The 19078-nt window shown below is 33.6% G+C and overlaps 2 long non-coding RNA genes across 2 annotated transcripts; both read left to right on the top strand.

The window, feature by feature from the left end:
• Positions 1-1362: 1362 nt before the first annotated feature.
• Positions 1363-2303, top strand: LOC114729290 (uncharacterized). Its single transcript, XR_003738729.1, has 3 exons — positions 1363-1428; positions 1968-2021; positions 2216-2303. It is a non-coding gene; the product is annotated as an uncharacterized LOC114729290 (long non-coding RNA).
• Positions 2304-13507: 11204 nt separating this feature from the next.
• LOC114729291 (uncharacterized) lies at positions 13508-15481 on the top strand. The gene is made up of 3 exons (XR_003738730.1): positions 13508-13580; positions 14854-14934; positions 15451-15481. It is a non-coding gene; the product is annotated as an uncharacterized LOC114729291 (long non-coding RNA).
• The last annotated feature ends 3597 nt before the right edge of the window (positions 15482-19078 follow it).

The following is a 19078-nucleotide window of genomic DNA, read 5'->3' as shown; positions in this document are numbered from 1 at the left end:
CAGGCTGCGAGAAGGATAGATGAGTTAGTAGTTATCTGTAAGGATAGTTGGGAAGAAGTGGAGGGTATGAAGTTAAGAAAGACAAATGATAAAGGCAAATAGATTGAATTACCTTGGAAGGAAGATGAGGTAAATAAAGAAAAGAATATAGGTGATAAGAAGACTGAGGTGGATTTGAGCAGTAATGGTTGGTAAGAAGAATGAGAAGGAAGAGGTTATTGTAGGGACTAGTGGATGTCAGGAGGCTAGCTCAATTTCAATTAAAAAAGCAATGAAGGAGGTTGCAATTTATAGGTCTGAAGAGAAGGAAGAGAAAGCTTTGTCTCTACCTAAGAAAAGCAGCAATATGTCTAAGGCAATAGTATTATATGGGAGTGTTTCTCCTATGTTGGAGATAGTAACAGGTTTGAGGAAGATTGGGTTGAAAAGGCCATTAATGGAGGAAGAGAAGAGGTCAGATGTTAAGAGAAGGAATTTAGTTTTCTTTGAGACCACAAAGATTGTTGATGCGTCTCAGAAATTAACTCAAAGAAGAGTTACAAGAAGAGGTAGAATTCCTAAGAAGCAAATGAGAAAAATAGGGTGTGGCGGTGTAACCCAGAATCTTGGAGGAGAAGCGTCAGAAGGAATCCAGAATGTTAGTCAAGCTGCTTCCCTTGGTGAATAGACTGATTGTGTTATTGTAATTGATGCTAAGGGTGCTGGTGGCTGGTCTAAAACAACCACCCAGGCACAATGAGTGTTATCTCATGGAACTGTCAAGGGTTTGGGGCTCCCTTGATAGTTAAAAATTTGAAGAATGCTTGTAGAATTCATAAACCCCTGATAGTTTTCTTGATGGAGACGAAACAAAAAAAGTTGTAGTGGAAAGGTCGAGGAGAAGCTATGGTTCAGAGGAAGGCTTTTGTAACAATCTTGCAATTTATTATACTAAATTATTGGTTAATAGTTTCTTTTTATTGCTGTTGTAGCTGCAACCAAGTAAATCATGTGGTTTAATGGCTCTGGAAGTGGCTGAAGGCATTGGAGGTTCTGGGTTCGAACTAGGGCCATCTCTTTGGAGTAATTTAATTTTTGTTTCAGCACTATTGAATTACTTAAATACCCTTAGAGTAAAAATAAAAAGTAAGTATCAGATTTTTTTTTCTTCCTCTCCCGATGCTCTTCATTTTAGCGAGAGAATGGAGGAGTAGAACAAGTTTTTCAAAGCTGAATCCCTAACCCTTCTTTTTCTTCTTCAACGGTCGCATCTCCCTCTGTCCTCCACCGTTCACTTTGCAGTCTCCGGCGTGCATTCTTGCAGATTATTTCTCCTCTGTTTTCGCTGCAGAACATTGCTAGAGTTTGGGGTGTTTCTCTTTCTTTTGGAGTCACTTTCCCCCCTTTTTCTGGTCTGTCTTGCAATGTAGGAGTATGGTGTAAGTTTAGGTGAGTTTTACCTTTCTTGTTGTGCGTTTGGGGCTGATTTTGGTTGATTTTGGGTGGCTATGCGAATTTTCTTTCCATATTCGTTTCTGCAGAATTTTGGGTGTGGGTGGTCACGGGTAGGATGTTATCTTCTTGGATCTTGTGATTTTTGGCTTGGGTATTAATTGGTTTGGTTGCTGGAAGTTTTGAGATTTCAAGGATTATGGGGGTTGTCTTAAACGAAGCATATTGAGGAGGAAGGATTATATATTTTTTTTACGGGTGATGCATGGTGATTGCTTGCAACTATTATTTGAAGCTTGAAATTATTGGGTGCTGTTTATTTTGGTCTATGAGATGAATTTAGTTAAGAAGGAAACCTGAAAAAGTTGTTGGTGCGGATGCTTGTTCACAAAACAATATTGAGTGCCCGTGGGGTGTTTGAAAAAATGTCTACATGAGCAAAAGAATTTCTTGATAGGTGTTTATATAACATTTTGATGGAAAAGAGCAAGATAGATATTATTTTGGATTAATTATGATGAAACCTTGGCTTTCAGGAGATACATGAAGGAAATAAGAGTTGATTGTTCTTGTGGGTAGAAAACTTGAAGGTTGGAGTTTTACGTTGTTATTGGGAAACAAGTGAATTATAATTTATATGTTATGCTTGCCAACTATTATGCTAATCTTTGAATATTTTTGACATGGATGGGCTTGTTAGAGTTGTAAGAGATTGTTGATAAATGATTTAGATGTATATAAGTTATAAATGGGGTATTAATAATGTTTTGTTTCGGGACACTAGGGGATTGAGGAGTGACCATAACTCAAGGATGTGCTAATTGGAATGAGTTATATTTTGGGAGCATAACAGGTGAGTGAATAGCGTCCCATGGTCATAAATTCTTATTTAAAAAAAAAAAACATTTAGCTTCTTTAAATGGTCTGTCAAGGTGATTTAACTTAAATCTTATTATTTTTCCAATCTCACTTATTTAATGTTTTAATGTTTTATTACTTGAAGGAATATTTATCTTGTTATATGTTGATTAAAAGTTCTGCTTACAATTTGTTAATCTTCATTTTTGTTTCTAATAAATATTTATACTTGGAATTTGGAAAGGAGTTTTGAAAATATTATTTGAAAATCTTCATGCTGGGATCATCTGTTGTAAAATATTCCTTAAAGGATTCCCTTCGTGGAAATAAAATATATAAATATATATCCCTCTGGTTGTTAGTAATAAACTCGATCCCATGCATGCTTGTACACTTTTTTTTAGAGGTCTGGATACAGAACACTGGTCACTAACAGCAGCACTGTTAGTCCTTGGCGCGCCATGGTAATTTCGAGCTCGCTGGATATTCGTGGGCATTGTTCCCGCGCTTGTTTCGTGGCATTGGCCGCGCTCGATTGGTTACTTACTCTCGTGGACTATGTGTCCACGCTTGTATTCGTGGCTTCAAGCTGCGCTTGCTATTCTGTTCTGTTGAAGTCCTATAAAAGTATTAGTGTTTAAGAAATGTTATTTTATAATATTTTTGTGTAACAAGCTGTCTTATTACAAATTTGGATTTAATTGTTTAATGAGCCTGAGTATACATTTATCTTTCAATTTAAGATTGTGTACTGTAGAAACTTTAATTCTTTACCACATAGTCATTCCAAGTAAAAATTTAGTCTTATTGCATTCATTTGTTATTACCTTTTTAAATATTATCTATGGGATGTTATTCACCGGTAGATTCTTTTGTTGACTTCAGACAGTACCACTAACCCTGTACTCCCAGCTGAGCAGTAAAGAGCCTCATTGAAGATCCAGAACTTGAAACTTTATTTTGAGTAACTGTTAGCTAATGTAAACTCAAAAGTACATTTATGTCTTTACTTTTAGAATTTGATGCTCCACGTAATCTATGTCTAGGTCCTCATCTTTTGGGTTATTTTGGATTGTAGTTATATATATACTGGTGCTGGGGAACTGAGCCCCAAGTATTGTTTGAATTGGCAGTCTATTGTAGAATTTTCAGGAAGTCTAGATTATAGTGGAGGCTCTGTTGAAAATTTCTACAAATAGTTTTATATTTTGTATCACAACCTGATTAAGTATATGAATGTTTTGTTTAATGGATGCCTTTATTTATGTTTATCCTAAAAATATATATATTAGTTAAACAATCCATATATTTAGGCTTAAGAGTGTGAGGTCTCTCATATTCTGTGCCGGTCACCTCCAAAGTTGGGGTGTGACAGCTTTGTTGTGGATCCTAAAGCTAAAAGTGGAGGCTTATGTGTGTGGTGGTGTAAAGAAGTGAAGATTACTGTCTTGTATAGTGAAAAGAATATGATACATACTTGTGTTGATTCTGTTAAGTTTGATCTTCCTGAATTCATTTCTTTCCTTTATGGACCTCCTAAAGAAATAGAAATGAGGAGATGCTGGGACAAGATGAGACAAATTGCTAGAGGCATTGCGGGCTCATGGGTGTGCTTAGGAGATTTCAATGACCTAATCTTTCAAGAGGAAAAGAAAGGCGGTAATGCAAGGTCAGTAAGGAAGATTCTTAATTTTCAACAATTTATTGCCGATTGTGAGTTACTTGATTTGGATTTTAAAGGCATGAGTTATACCTGGTACAATAAGAGGATGCTAGATGATAATGTGAAAGAAAGAATTGACAAGGTGCTAGGAAATGTGGATATGAGAGAGGAATTTCCCAGGTCACAAGTTTTTCATTTAGAGCCTGTGGGTTCTGATCACACACCCTTGTTAACTGATTTGAATTACAATAGAGTTAAAACTCCTAGAGGTTTTAAAATTGAGCAAATGTGGATTGAACATCCTGATTTTGTTGACAAAGTGAAATCTGGATGGAGTTTGGAGAAAGATTCGAGATAGGATGAAGTACAGGAGGTTATAAGGAGGTTAAATAATTGTAGGAGGGTTCTTATTAAGTGGAATAAGGAAACTCTTCCAAATAATAAAAATTTGGCTGATACCCTCCTGAGTCAGCTGGCTAGTTGTTATGAAAGAGACTTTTCTGATGAAGTAATAAGGAGAATAGGGGAAGTAGAAATTGAGTTAGAGAAAGTTTGGCATAATGAAGAAACCTATTGGTGGCAGAGATCTCGCATAACTTGGCTTCAAGCTGGGATAGAAATTCAAGATTTTTTTTCACACCTCCATTATCCAAAGAAGGTAAAGGAATGCAGTCTTGAAGTTAAAAAGAGAGGATGCGACTTGGATGGAAAATGAGAATAAGATTGCTGATTGCTTTGTTAATTTTTATAAAGACCTTTTTAAAACCTCTGGACGGAGAAGTTTTGAGGGGGGTTTTGCAGTATGTGGAAACTTGTGTTACAAATGATATGAATAATCTGTTGCTAAGTCCAGTTTGTAGGAAGAAAGTGTGTGATGCTGTTTTCTAGTTGGGAGGGAATAAAGCACCAGGTCCTGATGGATTTAATGGAAAATTTTATCAATCATCTTGGCATGTGGTTAAAGAAGAGTTGTGGAAGATGGTGGATGGTTACTTTGAAGGAAGATGTGATATAGATGATCTGATTGTAAAAAATATCAAGTTGACTCCAAAGGTGGATAGACCAAAAGATGTGAGTCAATTTAGGCCAATTAGTCTTTGTAACTTTGTTTACAAGGTAATCTCAAAAGTTTTAGCTAACAGACTGAAATCTTGTTTGAATGTTCGTGTTTCTAATACTCAAGGAGCTTTTGTTGCCGGTAGACAGATACATGATAAGATAATAATTGCCTGGGAGATTGTCCACTATTTGAGGAGAAGAATGAAGGGAATCAGAAGTGAGTTTGCTCTTAAAATGGATATGAGTAAGGCTTATGATAGGGTGGAGTGGAATTTTGTGAGCGCAGTGCTGAGCGAGTTTGGCTGTCATTGAAGATGGGTTGATTTGGTTACGAGATGTATTTCTTCTGTTAAATTGAATATTTGCTTATCTGGTAGGAAGTTGGGAGAAGTTATTTGAGAAAGGGGGTTGAGACAAGCTGATCGTCTTTCACCTTATATATTCATTTTAGTAGTGGAAGTGTTGTCAAGAATGATTAACAGAAATGTGGAAGATGGCGTGCTGAGAGGAATTAAAATCACTAGTGATTGTCCCATGCTTTCTCATTGTCTGTTTGCTGATGATATTCTCTTCTTTATGAATGCCAAGGAAGCCAATTGTAAAGTTTTAGCTTCTTTGTTAAAGAGTTATTGTGATGCCTCGGGTCAATTGACGAATTTATGAAAATCTGGCATTAGCTTTTCTGAAAGTACTGCAGCTGATGTGAGAGAGAAAGTATGCTAAATTTTGGGTATTAGAGACATAGAAGAGCCAGGAAAGTATCTTGGTATCCCAAATATTTGGGGTAAAACTAAACAACAAGCTTTAGCGTACTTTAAAGAAAGGGTAGGGAAGAAGATCAAGGGTTGGAGTGGGAGGTTACTTTCACAAGCTGGAAGAGAAATTATGATTAAATCTGTCATTAGTGCAGTCCTTTTGTTTCTATGAATTGTTTCAAGTTTCCTAAAAAAATTTGTAAGGAGCTTGATGGAATGGTTGCTAGATTTTGGTGGAGTGGAGGTAATGTGGACTTGCTAACTAATTCCAAGACGGAAGGAGCAATGGGATTCAGAGAATTTGAAATTATCAATGATGCTTTTCTAGCAAAAACTGCTTAGAGGATTCTATACTCCCCTGATGATTTATGCGTTAAGATGCTCAAAGGAATTTATTTCCCTAATGTTTCCTTTCTAGATGCTAAAAAGGATGGTAGAGCTTCTTGGATTTGAAGCAGCATTCTAGATGGTAGATCAACTCTTATGGAGGATTTATATTGGAGAACTGGAAATGGGTCTGATGTTAGACTATGGAGATATAAATGGATTAAGGGGTCGGAAGGCAATTTGTCCCAGTTTGTGAATGTGCCTGAGGATAAAAAAGATTGGCTCGTGTCTGGTTTAATTCAAAATGGTAGGTGGGCTGTGGAGAGGTTAGAGGGTTTGGTGCCCTTTGATGTGGTGAAGAAGATAGAAGAAATGTGTCTAAGCTACAATTCTAGAGAGAATGCAATTGTTTGGCTTGGGGCAAAGGATAGGAAGTATTCTGTTAAAAAAGGATACCGTTGTACTAGAATCAAGAGAAGAAAAGTGAATGGGAAGGCAGGTTCTCCGTTCTATATCCCTAAATAGGTATGGAATTAGTTTTGGAAAATTAAAGTATTGCCTAAAATTCTACAATTCTTGTGGAGATGTCTTGGGCAGGTAGTACCTGTGAAGGAGAGGCTGTTTAGAAGGAGGTGTAGCAGAATTGAGCTTTGCCCCATATGTGAATCTGAACCTGAGAATTTAGAACATGCTCTCTTCTTATGCTCTTGGGTTAATTGTGTTTGGTTTGGATGTAGGTTGTCATTGAGGTTTGATGACAATGACATGGTAAGATTTGATGATTGGTGAGCAAAGATGCTAACTGAAAAGAATATCGTTGATGAGAATCAGTTAGCTTATTTTGTTTGGGTTATCTGGCTGGTTTGGAAGGAGAGGAATAGGGTGGTTTTTGAGTGTAAAAAACCTGATCCAAGGATGGTTATTAATTCTACAAATAGAGCTATGGATGAATATTGGAGAGCTAAAGGATGGGCAGTACAGATTGGGAGCAATACTGAGAAGTCTACTGGTTCTAGGAAGTGGAGCTATATCCCGACAGCGGTAAGGTAAAAATTAATTGTATGTGATGGTTCATTTTGGCCTAATTCTGCTGGTATTGGTCTAATTTGTAGAAATGCAGTGGGAGATTTCATGTGGGGTTTTTGTGAGAAGGTTCATGCTGATTCTCCAGTGGTTACAGATATTTTGGCACTGAAAAAATCTCTCTGCATGGTGCAGGAGTTTGGTAGGCGACCTACTATTATTAAAGTAGACTGTGCAAAAAAATTTTGGTGTTGTAAGAAGAGAACTGTGGATGGTATTGATTGGAGAGGAGGTTGGGAGTTGTAGGAGATTATTACAGGTCTAAATAACTTGAAGTGTGTGGAAATTTTCCTGGTGAATCGAAAGGGGAATAAAGCTTAGCATGTAATAGGGGGTGTGTCCTATCGGATGGGTGGAGTCACCATCACCCCTTTTGTCTCTGATTTTGAGCGAGGATGCTAGCGCTGGAGGTGGTTCTGATGTGTTTTTCGCAGACTTGCATGAGGAAGTAGCAGATAGAAGTAGAATTGGCTAATTCCTTTCACCCCTTGTTGGCTCCTTGTTTGTTCCTCTTTGTACCGTTTGATTGTTGTTGCTTTTTGGTCTCTCTTTTTACAGAAACTGGTTTGTTGTTTGTTTGCTTTACTGTTGGTTTTGTTTCCGTGTTTATTTCTTTGATCATAGGTTGTATGCTAGGATTCTAGTCTTTTTTGTCTAGCGGCTTTGGCTATTGGTGTTTGTACCAATTATTTTTTTGTTATCAATAAAATGGATTTCGTTTTGGCCAAAAAAATAACCATCAAATTGCTATTAATTGGAGACTTTCTAATATTTTTGGTACAATTGAAGTGAGAAATTATGAAGTATAATTTTCTCAACATATTAAAAAATAGGTCCCACATCACACACACTGCATATATACTTTCTCCCTCTTGCTAAATTTGTGTACTTCTTTTATTTTCATATTTAATAATTACTTAAAACTCAAAAGTTATCATATGAAAAAATTTTATTGTGAAAGCTTTATTTAATTTTACATGGAATTGAGCATAGGACAATTTCTCTTTAAACCCAAATGAATTTAAATGATTTATTTTAATTATTTGACTCACTGTTAAAAACATCTTGTATTCTCGTTCTTTATTTTGAGCTTACATTTCGTTAGCCAAGCATTTTTTGAGTTGCATTAAATTTTTTTTATTTTTATAATTTAAGTTATAATTTATTTTTTATGCATATCGAAATATTTTTTTACTGTACATTCTTTTAATTCCTACGTTACATTTTTTTAAAGAAATATTAAATACAAATCTTCATTTCTATTAAACAATATATAATTGTTGCAATTTATGCATGTAATAAACAAGCAAAAACGACTCCAAACTTGCACGCATTTTAATATTATTTTAATAGTAGTATTAAGAGGAGAAAAAACATAAAATTAAAATAATTAAGAGGCAGATGAAATTTTGAAAAAAAAAAAAAAGTATTGGCATAACGCATGATGGGACCATTATGTATGGTTTGAAGTTTTGTCATTGAATAGTATATGTGAGGATTTAATTTCGGTTTTTCACGACATCCATCTGTTCATATGAATGAAATGATGAAAAACAAAATCTCAATTTACAGAAACATATTAAGAAGAAAAGAAAACACATAAGTAAGTGAATGCATACCTGTAAATGAGTTTAAATCCAAATATAATGATTTCAAAGATGTGCAGTTACTTATTGATTTTGGAATGCTTCCCTCTAATTGATTAGCAGCAACACCAAAGACTTCCAGTAAAGGGAAATGATGACACACTTCTTCTGACAAACTACCCTTTAAATGATTGATGTCAAGGCTAATCTGTTTTAAAGAAGGCATGTTCCAAAGAAATGAAGGAATTTCACCTATAAATAAATACAAAATATTTGTTAATTACTTGGTAGTATGGCAAGCATGTTCCTAATAAATTCACAAGTACACAGGCATTAGCAATATAAATAAGACATGGAATTTTGTTAGTTAGAGGCTTAAAATTAATAGAAAATAATTTAGTTTTTGTTGGACGGCAGTTTAAAAGGACTCTTCAAATATCAATGACCAATTGGACATTAAATTTCTTTTAAAGAAGAATGGTTGAAGGGAGACTATAGAATAATCTCATCTATCAAAAATGAACATCCGAATTATTTATATTTTGTATTAAATTTATTTAATATTTACAAGGTCCTAATTTGAAAATCGAAGGATGAATTGCGAAGAAAAAGGCTAAAATTTAAGATTTCATTTAAGAACTAAAATACTCTCAGTTTGTTGGTAGCATTGCAAATGCTTGTTTGTTGGTAGTAAATCTGGTTTGCTCAACAACATTATTTAGGTATCTCTGACTTGACATAGTTAATCAGCAGGCTGTTTAAAAAGAAATGGAATACTTTATAAAAACAAACAGCAAACACATATTTATAATGATCCAAAATTATATTTTATTTCTCTTTTTAAGGACTTTTTTGTTGGGGTAAAATTGGGAGTTATCTTGAAGCTTACTGTACCACATCAAATATTGGCTTTTTCCCAGATCGATTTTCACAGGGCCTTCCTAGTTTTTTAATGATCCAAAATTATTTTATTTTTCTTTTGGTTAAAGTGTAGCTTAGGTCCTTTATGTTTGCATTAAGTTTCATTTTAGTCCTTTAAGTTTATAAAGTGTATTTTTTGTCCTTCAATTTTATCTCATGGAGAATGCTCACTCATCAAACGTAAGTGATGACTATGCAATTAAATATTAACAAAACACGCTTCCATTTTAATTATTTAAAAAATAATTAAAAAATTCCTGGGTTTTGTAATTCGCTACCCCTTCCTGTTTTCTCTTCTTGCTCCCTTCACGACTTCACGCCGAACTCCCTCCCTCCTATCTTCTTCATTTCAGAAACTCCACCCCCCCCCCCCGGTTCTTCATCCAAACCCCCTTCAGCCAAACCAATTTTTTTTTTTAAGCTGAATTTCTCCTGCTGAATGTCCATTAGTGCCTCTTTTTTAAGGTAGATGAAGAAGGTCCGCCGCAAAAGCAGTGGGTTCAAGATGTCGGCATAAGACGCGTTACACGCAAGACATCGTTATCTTCTTGTCTTCTTTAAGGTCGCCGTTTTCATCATCGGAGTTTTCAAAAGTTGTGGATTTGGAAGGGAGACCGGAAGTTGCAGATTTTTAAATTTCTTCTTCTGGCTCTTATTCATTCTTGCTGTAATCTTTCTAGTTGCGAAGATGAGGGGTGGGGGCTGGAATTTCCGAATGAAAAGGATGGGAGGGAGTTCGACCAGTGAAGCCATGGAGGGAGGGAGGGAGAACATGGAGGAGGCAACAGAAAAAATCCTTGAAATTTTTTAATTATTTTTTAAATAATTAAAATGGAGATAAAAAGCCTGACACATGAGATTAAAATGGTATGAAATGCTATATATTCATTTGCTAGAGCACAGATGACGTGGCACACTGGGTGCATCTAAGAATTTTTCTCCATTTTAATCTTTTTAATATAATAGTTTTATTTGTGAAAATTGAAAAATTCAAATGAAAATAACTCGATTTTTTGTGGATGCTTTGTTATTGTTTAATCACACATTCATCAACTTAAGTTTAATGAGTTAGCATTTCCATTAGATGAAACCAACGGTGTTAAGATTGAAGGACCAAAAAATGCATTTTATAAATTTAAGGGATTAAAACAAAATTTAATACAATCATAAAGGACCAAATGTATATTTTAGTTTTTTCCTTTTAAAAGATTTTTAATGTGAATGCAAACTTTTTGGTAAACTTCTCACGATACTTTAAAGGGAATGAAAAAATAAAAGCAAAATCTCATTTAAAAATTACCTTTCATTCACGGGTTTCAAAAACAAAAGCATACACATAGTGTAAGACAATCATATAATTAAAATTGTTACCTTGCAAATTGTTGTAGCTAAGACTAAGGAATTTGAGGTTTGTCAAATTTCCAATCTCAAATGGAATGATTCCTGGATAAATTACATATGGAAGTCATTTTATTGATCAAAATATATAAATGATGTGGCAGATTAAGAGTAAAAATTTTTGAAAAATTGTTTTCCACATTTTGAATATTCGGTGATCCCATTACTTCACGATCTTAGTTCCCCTCCCCCCCTATTTTGGCATTGTAATAAGAGGCTTAGTGTAAGACACACTCTATGAATGAAGAACGTGAATTTAATGACCCAAAAAAAAAATCTCATTTTAGTTTTACTCTAATACAGAAAATATCTAAAAAGGAAAAAAAACAAAATCATTGTTATTTTGTGATTGTAAATCACTACCTATATTTAAACCTCCATCATAAATATGTATAATATTAATGAAACGAAAAGATAAAATCTCATCTTAAATTTATTTTACAATCTTAATGATTATAAAGAGGTTGGCATTTAAATAGAAAAATAAAACAGTTCATAATGTTTTTGTATAATATGCATAAAGTACATGTATAATGATAGGTACTCACATTTTCATAACTGTACGAATTTTAAAAAGAAAATAAAGCAAATATATATATAGGTAATATATTCAAAAAATTACACGTTTCTTAGTGAAAAGTTTTATGCTTTAGTTAATTTTATATAAGAAATTGAACGTACGGAATAGCTCCACTTCAATATGAATGGCTTAAAATAATACTCCTCCGGTTCTTAATATAGAACCTAATCGTTGAGTTGATTTTGATCCTAAATATAAAACCTATTTCTCATATTTATTATTTTTTTTTCTAAATTATCCATATGGATACTTAAATTCCTCAACCATAATCAAGTAGAAGAAGGAGAGGGGATATTAAGAAAGATGATTATAGTGTTTTAGAAAAAACATGTCATATTTCTTATAATTAACTAACTTACCTAACTTCTTTAATCTAGTCAAACTAGTTAAATAGGTCTTATATTAAAAACTAGAGGAGTATAATTTAATTATTTGTCTGACTATTTAAAACGCCTCGTATATATTGAGCTCAAATATGATTGAACTAGAGTTTAATGAATTGTATTTAAATTTCTTAATTGACTTCTATATATTATTCAAAATTGATATGTTATACTTAGTTTATTTAAATAAGTTTCTTGTCTATTGCAAACTCTTCAATTCTTTAAACTATATATGTGTGTGTAATAGATCAGGAAAAAGGCACAACTGCAAACTTTTCTGTTTTTCAATATTAAACTTATCCTACCATACAAAAATTTACAAATATTACTAACTATGACATGCCTAAGAATAAGTCGAGAACTTTAAATATAACAAAAGAATTTCAAGTAATACTCATTCCAATTAAGAAGAGCAAAATATACAAGAAAAAATATTTTTACATTAATTTTAACTCTTTTTAAAATTTCAGAATAAAAAATTATGAAAACCATAAATTACACTTGCGGTGACATGATCAGTGTATTGAATAATTAATTAATTTTTATTGGCAACGATATTTAATTTGAAATTAATGAATTTAAAAAATTAAAAACTATACCTCTTCACAAATATACAAATATTATGCATGATGTTGTGCCTTCTAATTAAACATAGTATAAGTGATATGAATGAAGGAAATGACAAAAAAAAAATCTCATTTTTTGGTTTTATTCTACAAGAGAAACCGATCTAAAAGGGAAAAATAAAAGATAGATCAAGGGCTACGACCGTCGTTTCGAAGTTGATCTTTTGATTGAGTCCAAAAAAAAAAAAAAGTTGATCTTTTGATATTTTGGGATTGTAAATTACTAGCTATATTTAAAGCCCCATCACGGATATGTGTATGTGCAATATTAATGAGATGATGGAAATAAAATCTCATTTTAAATTTGTAACATCCCGAATTTTTTGACTCAGGATGAGTAGAAAAAAGAAAGTTCATTAAAATTATTTAATAGCTCAATCACAATTGGGGAAAATTATGGAATATTGATTTTTCAAGATTTAGAAATATTTTGGAAAAGTTCATTCCCCAAAAACTGGCTTAAATGATTTTAAAGCTATTTTCATAGCAAAATGGGTTATTTTCTTAGGAAAATTATTTTATGGGTCAAAGAAGCTAATGGATAAGAAAAATCCATTTATGATATTTTGGTTTAATTTCTGGATATATCTTATATTTCAGAAAAATAGGAGAAGGAATAAGATTGGAGGAATAATTATTTAGGAGGGCAAAATGACTCAGCAACCATGTAGTACACGTGCTGCCTTCTTTGTTTGCCACCTGATTCACTCCCTCAATTATCAGCTAGTCATCCACGTGTTCTGGCTCTTTAACCTCCAGACCGATCCTACCCTCCCTTTTCACTTCATTCTGCAACGCTGTAAGAGAGAGAGAGAGAGCGCGAGGGACAGACCGTGAGAGGAAGAGGTTGGCGACGGAGTAATTGATCGGAGGTAGTTTTTCTTGCATGCAAACTTGGATTCTGAATCAGGTGAGCTTCACATGTCCATCACTGTTTTCATTTTCTGGTTTCGGTCATGTTTATGGCGTGTTTGAGGAGAGAGAGACAGAAGGGTAGTGAGAGAAAGTGATGGAAAGGATAAGAGGACCGATGGATTCGGATTCTATGGGTAGATTGAAGTGTTTGATGTTGGTTTTCAAGCTTGCATGTAGGTTCCTTGCTCTGTTTATGTCAACCGAAAACAGGGGTTAAGTTTTGAAGGGTTGGGTGTCGGGTTCTGATAATAAAGTAGTGAACACAACTGTATAAATTTTCTAGATTTCATGTGCTGTTGCTCTGGTTTGTAGGTACCGAGACAGGGGCTGTTATCTTCTTGAAGCCGCTGGTTTAGTTTTGGGATAATGGAGAGATATGAAACTCTTAAATACCAGAGTAACCGAGCTGTACACATAGATATAAATATATATATATATATATATATATATACACACACACACATACGGATGCCACGCTGCTTGGAATGGGGTTTTAGAAGAGGGGTGTGGGTGTGCAAATAAATATATATGAATTCAATTGTTGTGAATGTTGACCGTGGGCATTGAGAGTAGGTGCGTGTTGTCATTTCCATGAAGAGAGATAGGAAAATGAGTTAGAAAGCTATACTTACATATATATATATATATGTTTGTTAGTGACTTCCGTTACGGGGGTTTATTACTTCTGGATGTATGATTTTGGGGTCCTTAAATATTCAGATTAATGAGGATCATAGAGGTTAAAGGTGTGAACTGTGAGAATTAAAGTTAATGGCTATTTGATCGCCAGATAAACTTAAAGTTAGATATTTGTTTAAGGAAGTTTAAGTTGGGATCTAAGAGATTAAGAATGATGTTTAGTTAATTATGAAAATATTTATGAGTGCATGGAAATTTAGGTGAGTACTTGTAGTTTGGCTGTGTGTCTCGGCCAAACTGGTGAAAGAAGTAGAGTTGAATTTTAATTGATTTAATTTCAATAAGATTAGAATGTTTAAGTATAGGGAACTTATTATTTGCCTTCAAATATAATAAATAGAAATAGTATTTTTTTTGACCAAGATGACCAGTTACTAAGTAAAGTAACTATATGAGTTGAGATAAGGAAGGAAGCCTTTCAAAGAGAATAGTTTGAATAAGAAAATTGTCCAGGATGACCAACTATTAAGTAAGGGTAGAGATTGAAAAAGGATTGGAATTTAAGAGAGATTTCTAATTTATGAATTTTAGTTGGATCAAGCATTAACCTACCCTTACTAAAATAATAGGTTTTGATATCTACAAAAGCCCACCGAAGAAGCTAAGGGAAAGGAAACAAGTAAGGTTTGATTTTGAAGCAGAAGGTTCAGGTAGTAGTTCTTTCCTACCTTACACTTGTGTATGATTGCTGCATGTCTGTTTGTGCCATATTGCTTTTCTAAAGCATGAGAACATGTAATCCTTAATTCCTTGCATGGATTATTTAGCCGTGATCACGTGTAGCTGATAGACATGGGGCAGTGATTGCCAATTATTTGCGCATTATTTATTCAGCTTGTCTAATAGACATGGGGTAATGATTGCCAATTATTTGCGCATTATTGATTCAGCTTGTCTAATAGACATGGGGCAGTGATTGCCAATTATTTGCGCATTATTTATTCAGCTTGTCTATAGACATGGGGCAGTGATTGTCAATTATTTGCGCATTATTTATTCAGCTGGTCTATCTGTCATTGCGCATAAATGCTTAATTGCATTAGCTTGCAAGGTTATGTTCCACTTTGGCTTGTTTTGCATGCTTTATGTAATCTGCACATTTGTTTGATGGAAATTACTACTACGGGGATTCTTTAGAATCTCACCCTCCCATTTATGATGAACAGTGAAGCCTAGTAGCTCGAAGGATAAGGAGGTTGTTTGAAAAGAAGGTGAGCTGGTTGAAGAGCAGAGATACCTGTTATAATTCTGTAAATTGTATAGCAAAATATATGGGCAAGTAACTTTACTTGCTCTATGGAAATATTATTTTGTATCCTCTAGAAGAAGGAGGTGAGCATTGCCAGGTGCACGTTTATGCTGTCAACCAAGAGCGTTGCTTTATTTTTAATATAATATTATAAGATTGTATAGTATGAAATTATTTTAGGTGATAATAGATTAAGTTGAAAGCAGGGTTGATATTGGATCACTCTTCAATTACTCTAAAAGGTTTGAAATTTGATCGACGAATTCCAATATTGGGGGAAAAAAAAATTCCCTGTCTTTTCCCAGGACGGAAACCTGGCGTTAGTGATTCACAGACGTTAAAATGATCCTATTAGTATATAAAAGTGAGGTGTTGCAAAATTTGATCTATTAGAGAAAATAATGAAAGAAAACAAAGAAAGGAATAAAAATAGGATATAATAATCCCATGCTCCTAAAGAGGTTGGCATCCAAATATTATCTATTAGCAACAAAGAGAATGAACGGACTTATGTGTATTGAAAAAAATAATAATAAATGGACTTAAAAGAAGAAAAATAAAACTGGTCATATTATTTGCATCTAATAATATACATATATACTTTAACCGGAAAAAAACTACGCGTGTCATACCAATATTAAAAAGGAAGAAAGCAAATATCTTATAACCATGACATTGCATATACTTTCTAGCTAGTAATTGCCAATCAATCATGTGTTACACACAACCGTGTAAATAATCCATGTAATTAATAGAAAATAATTTAGGTTTTGTTGGAAAGCATAATAGTTCCATTTGTTCAAGATATTAGCTTTATTTGTTATTTTGGGATTGTAACCACTAGTTGTATATAAGCCCTATCATATGAACTACGAACAATATGAACGAAATGATGAAAAACAAACTTTCATTTTAGAGAAAAAAATATTAAAAACAAAAAGAAAACACAAAAGTAAGTGCATACCTGTAAATGAGTTCGAACCCAAATACAATTCTTTCAAATATGAGCTGTTACTTATTGACTGTGGAATGCTTCCCTCTAATTGATTACCACCAACACCAAGGATTTCAAGTAAAGGGAGATGATGAAACATTTTTTCTGGCAAATTACCTATAAACAGATACAAAATATTTGTTAATTAGCTGACTAGGAATTTCATGAATTCATAATGAATGGAGTTGTGTTAATTAGAGGCTTAAAATTATTATAAAATAATTTATTTTTTATTGGAATGCAATTTAAAAGGGACTCTTCTAATATCAATGAACAATTGAACAGTAAAATTTCTTTCAAAGAAGAAATGCTAAAGATAGATTATGTAATTAATTTCAACTATTTAAAATAAACAATCAAATTATTTATAGCTTTCATATAAATTATTTAATACTTCCAAGGCTCTAACTTTGAATATGATAAATTCTTTATAGGAAAATTTAGTTTTCACTATTTAAGGAGTTAAAATACTTCCAGTTACACTTTCTGGAGATAATATAGTATAATTAGCAAATGAATTTTTTCAACAAAGCACTGTATACTAGAATTTTCACTCTTAAAGCAATTTCGGTTAAAAATTTTGCAGGCAATATAGAATAAGCATACATAGAAAATAAAAAATTTGTTAAAGTGTAAAGTTAAAGGGCTGTATTGTAGTATCCTTTCTTTTAAAGTAGACATGTTGATGGAGTTGTGTGTATTACACATATATATATAGACACACCCATACATATATATATATATGGAATATATATACACACACCGTTTTCAGACTATTCGGAGTGTTCTATCAATTTTTTAAATTATATTTCCTTTGCATGCTACAGATCTACTCATTTTTAAAAATAACACTATTCTATAATTAACTAAAGTTATTTTAAAAAGGCATGACTCTTAAATGATAATATATTATTTTTTATGGAAGGCATGAGGTTTTTCTTTCTCAGCAGGATCAAAGAAACATTGAAACCCAACTATAAGTCCTTCTCTTCGGGCTCCCATGTTTTTCACTTTTAGATATGTGTAAAAATTATATATAAATAATAAATAAAAAAGTTGTTAAAGTGTAAAGTTAAGGGATGGTTAGATCAAGCTTACTTGCAAAGGGCTTGTATTCTAGATATACTTTCTTTTAAAGTAGAAATGTTGATGGAGTTGCGTGTGTAATGTTTTATCGTTTTTTTAAACTATATTTCCTTTGCATGTTAAAGACTTGCTCATTTTTTAAAATAACGCTAATAGATAACTAAAGTTATTTTTAAAAACAGGCATGACACTCAAAGGATAACATATATTATGTTTTATGTAAGGCATGAGGTTTTTCTTTCTCAGCAGGATCAATGTGTAATTCGTGGAGAAATTCATATGATAAAAAACAATCAAATCTAGTCACCGACAAGAAAATGCAGTAGAAAATGAAAAACAAGAGGCTACAAAGAAACATTGAAAGCCAACCAAGTCCTTCTCTTCGGCCTCCCATGTTTTTCAATGATTCAATATTTTATTTCAAATTTTGAAATTTTTGTGAAAAATATATACTCTATAAAAGAAAGCATACTCATTTTGGGATTGAGAGAAAGAATCAAGTTCCATGTCTTTAAAAGTAATCTAACAACAAAATCTAAAACAATCATATAATGAAAACTCTTACCTTTCAAGTTGCTTCTGCCAAGATATAGCCACTGAAGTTTGGTCAAATTTCCAAACTCACTTGGAATGTTTCCTGGATTGAAGTTGTTATCCCCCAACCTCAAGTCTGCCAATTCCTTGCATTGATGCCAAATGGAGGGCAGCTCCCCTGACAAATCATTTTTATGGACGTCTAATCTTTCAAGTTTCGGAAGCCCAAAACACAAATTTGTTGGCAGACTGTTGGCGGCAGCACCAAAATTCTCTAAGATCTAGCAGATCTTCCACCTCCTCTATAATGCTAGGCAAACCCTGTTGATAGCAACACCTGCAGAGAACGGTAAATCCGAGTCGTGTCTTACAGACACTGTCCTTAAGAGCTATTCCGCAACTACCGGCAAAGCAAGAAGCGGCACTCCCCAGGATTAAACGGATTCTTCCTATAAGAACAGGGTGAGCAGAACAGCAAAAGGTAAAAGAACTCAGTAAGGCAGAACCCCAGAGGAGGGAAGAGAGTTGCCAGAAAGCTCAGAGCACAGCGGTCCCTGTTTGAACTTGCGTCTCATGCCCCTTTTATAGGCTACGGATCACAATACCATTGGGCACATTTAAACGCGCTTAATGATAATTAACTCATAATTAAATGAGCGGTTTCAAGTAGTAATTAACTTGTTTAATGACTATTTAAGGAGAATAAAGTCTTCGGTTACGAACATTGAAGAGGCATAATTATAATTAAAATTTAGATGGATATTTCCAATAAAGTGCCCAGTACCGCATTTGACTCGTGCACAAGGGGGATAGGGGAAATTGCCGGATTTGTCTCCGGTGGCCCATTGTGCACGTAAGTCCACTCCTCCTCTTGGCCCATTTGGTAGCCCAAGACCACTTATTACTTGGACCCTCATAATCCCAAGCAATG

The sequence above is a fragment of the Neltuma alba genome, unplaced genomic scaffold (genome assembly GCF_004799145.2).
Source record: "Neltuma alba isolate B1F8T4 unplaced genomic scaffold, ASM479914v2 tig00012620_pilon, whole genome shotgun sequence".
Lineage (NCBI taxonomy): Eukaryota > Viridiplantae > Streptophyta > Magnoliopsida > Fabales > Fabaceae > Neltuma > Neltuma alba.
The sequence above is the reverse complement of the archived record's forward strand: the minus strand, read 5'-3'. Positions and strand labels throughout refer to the sequence as shown.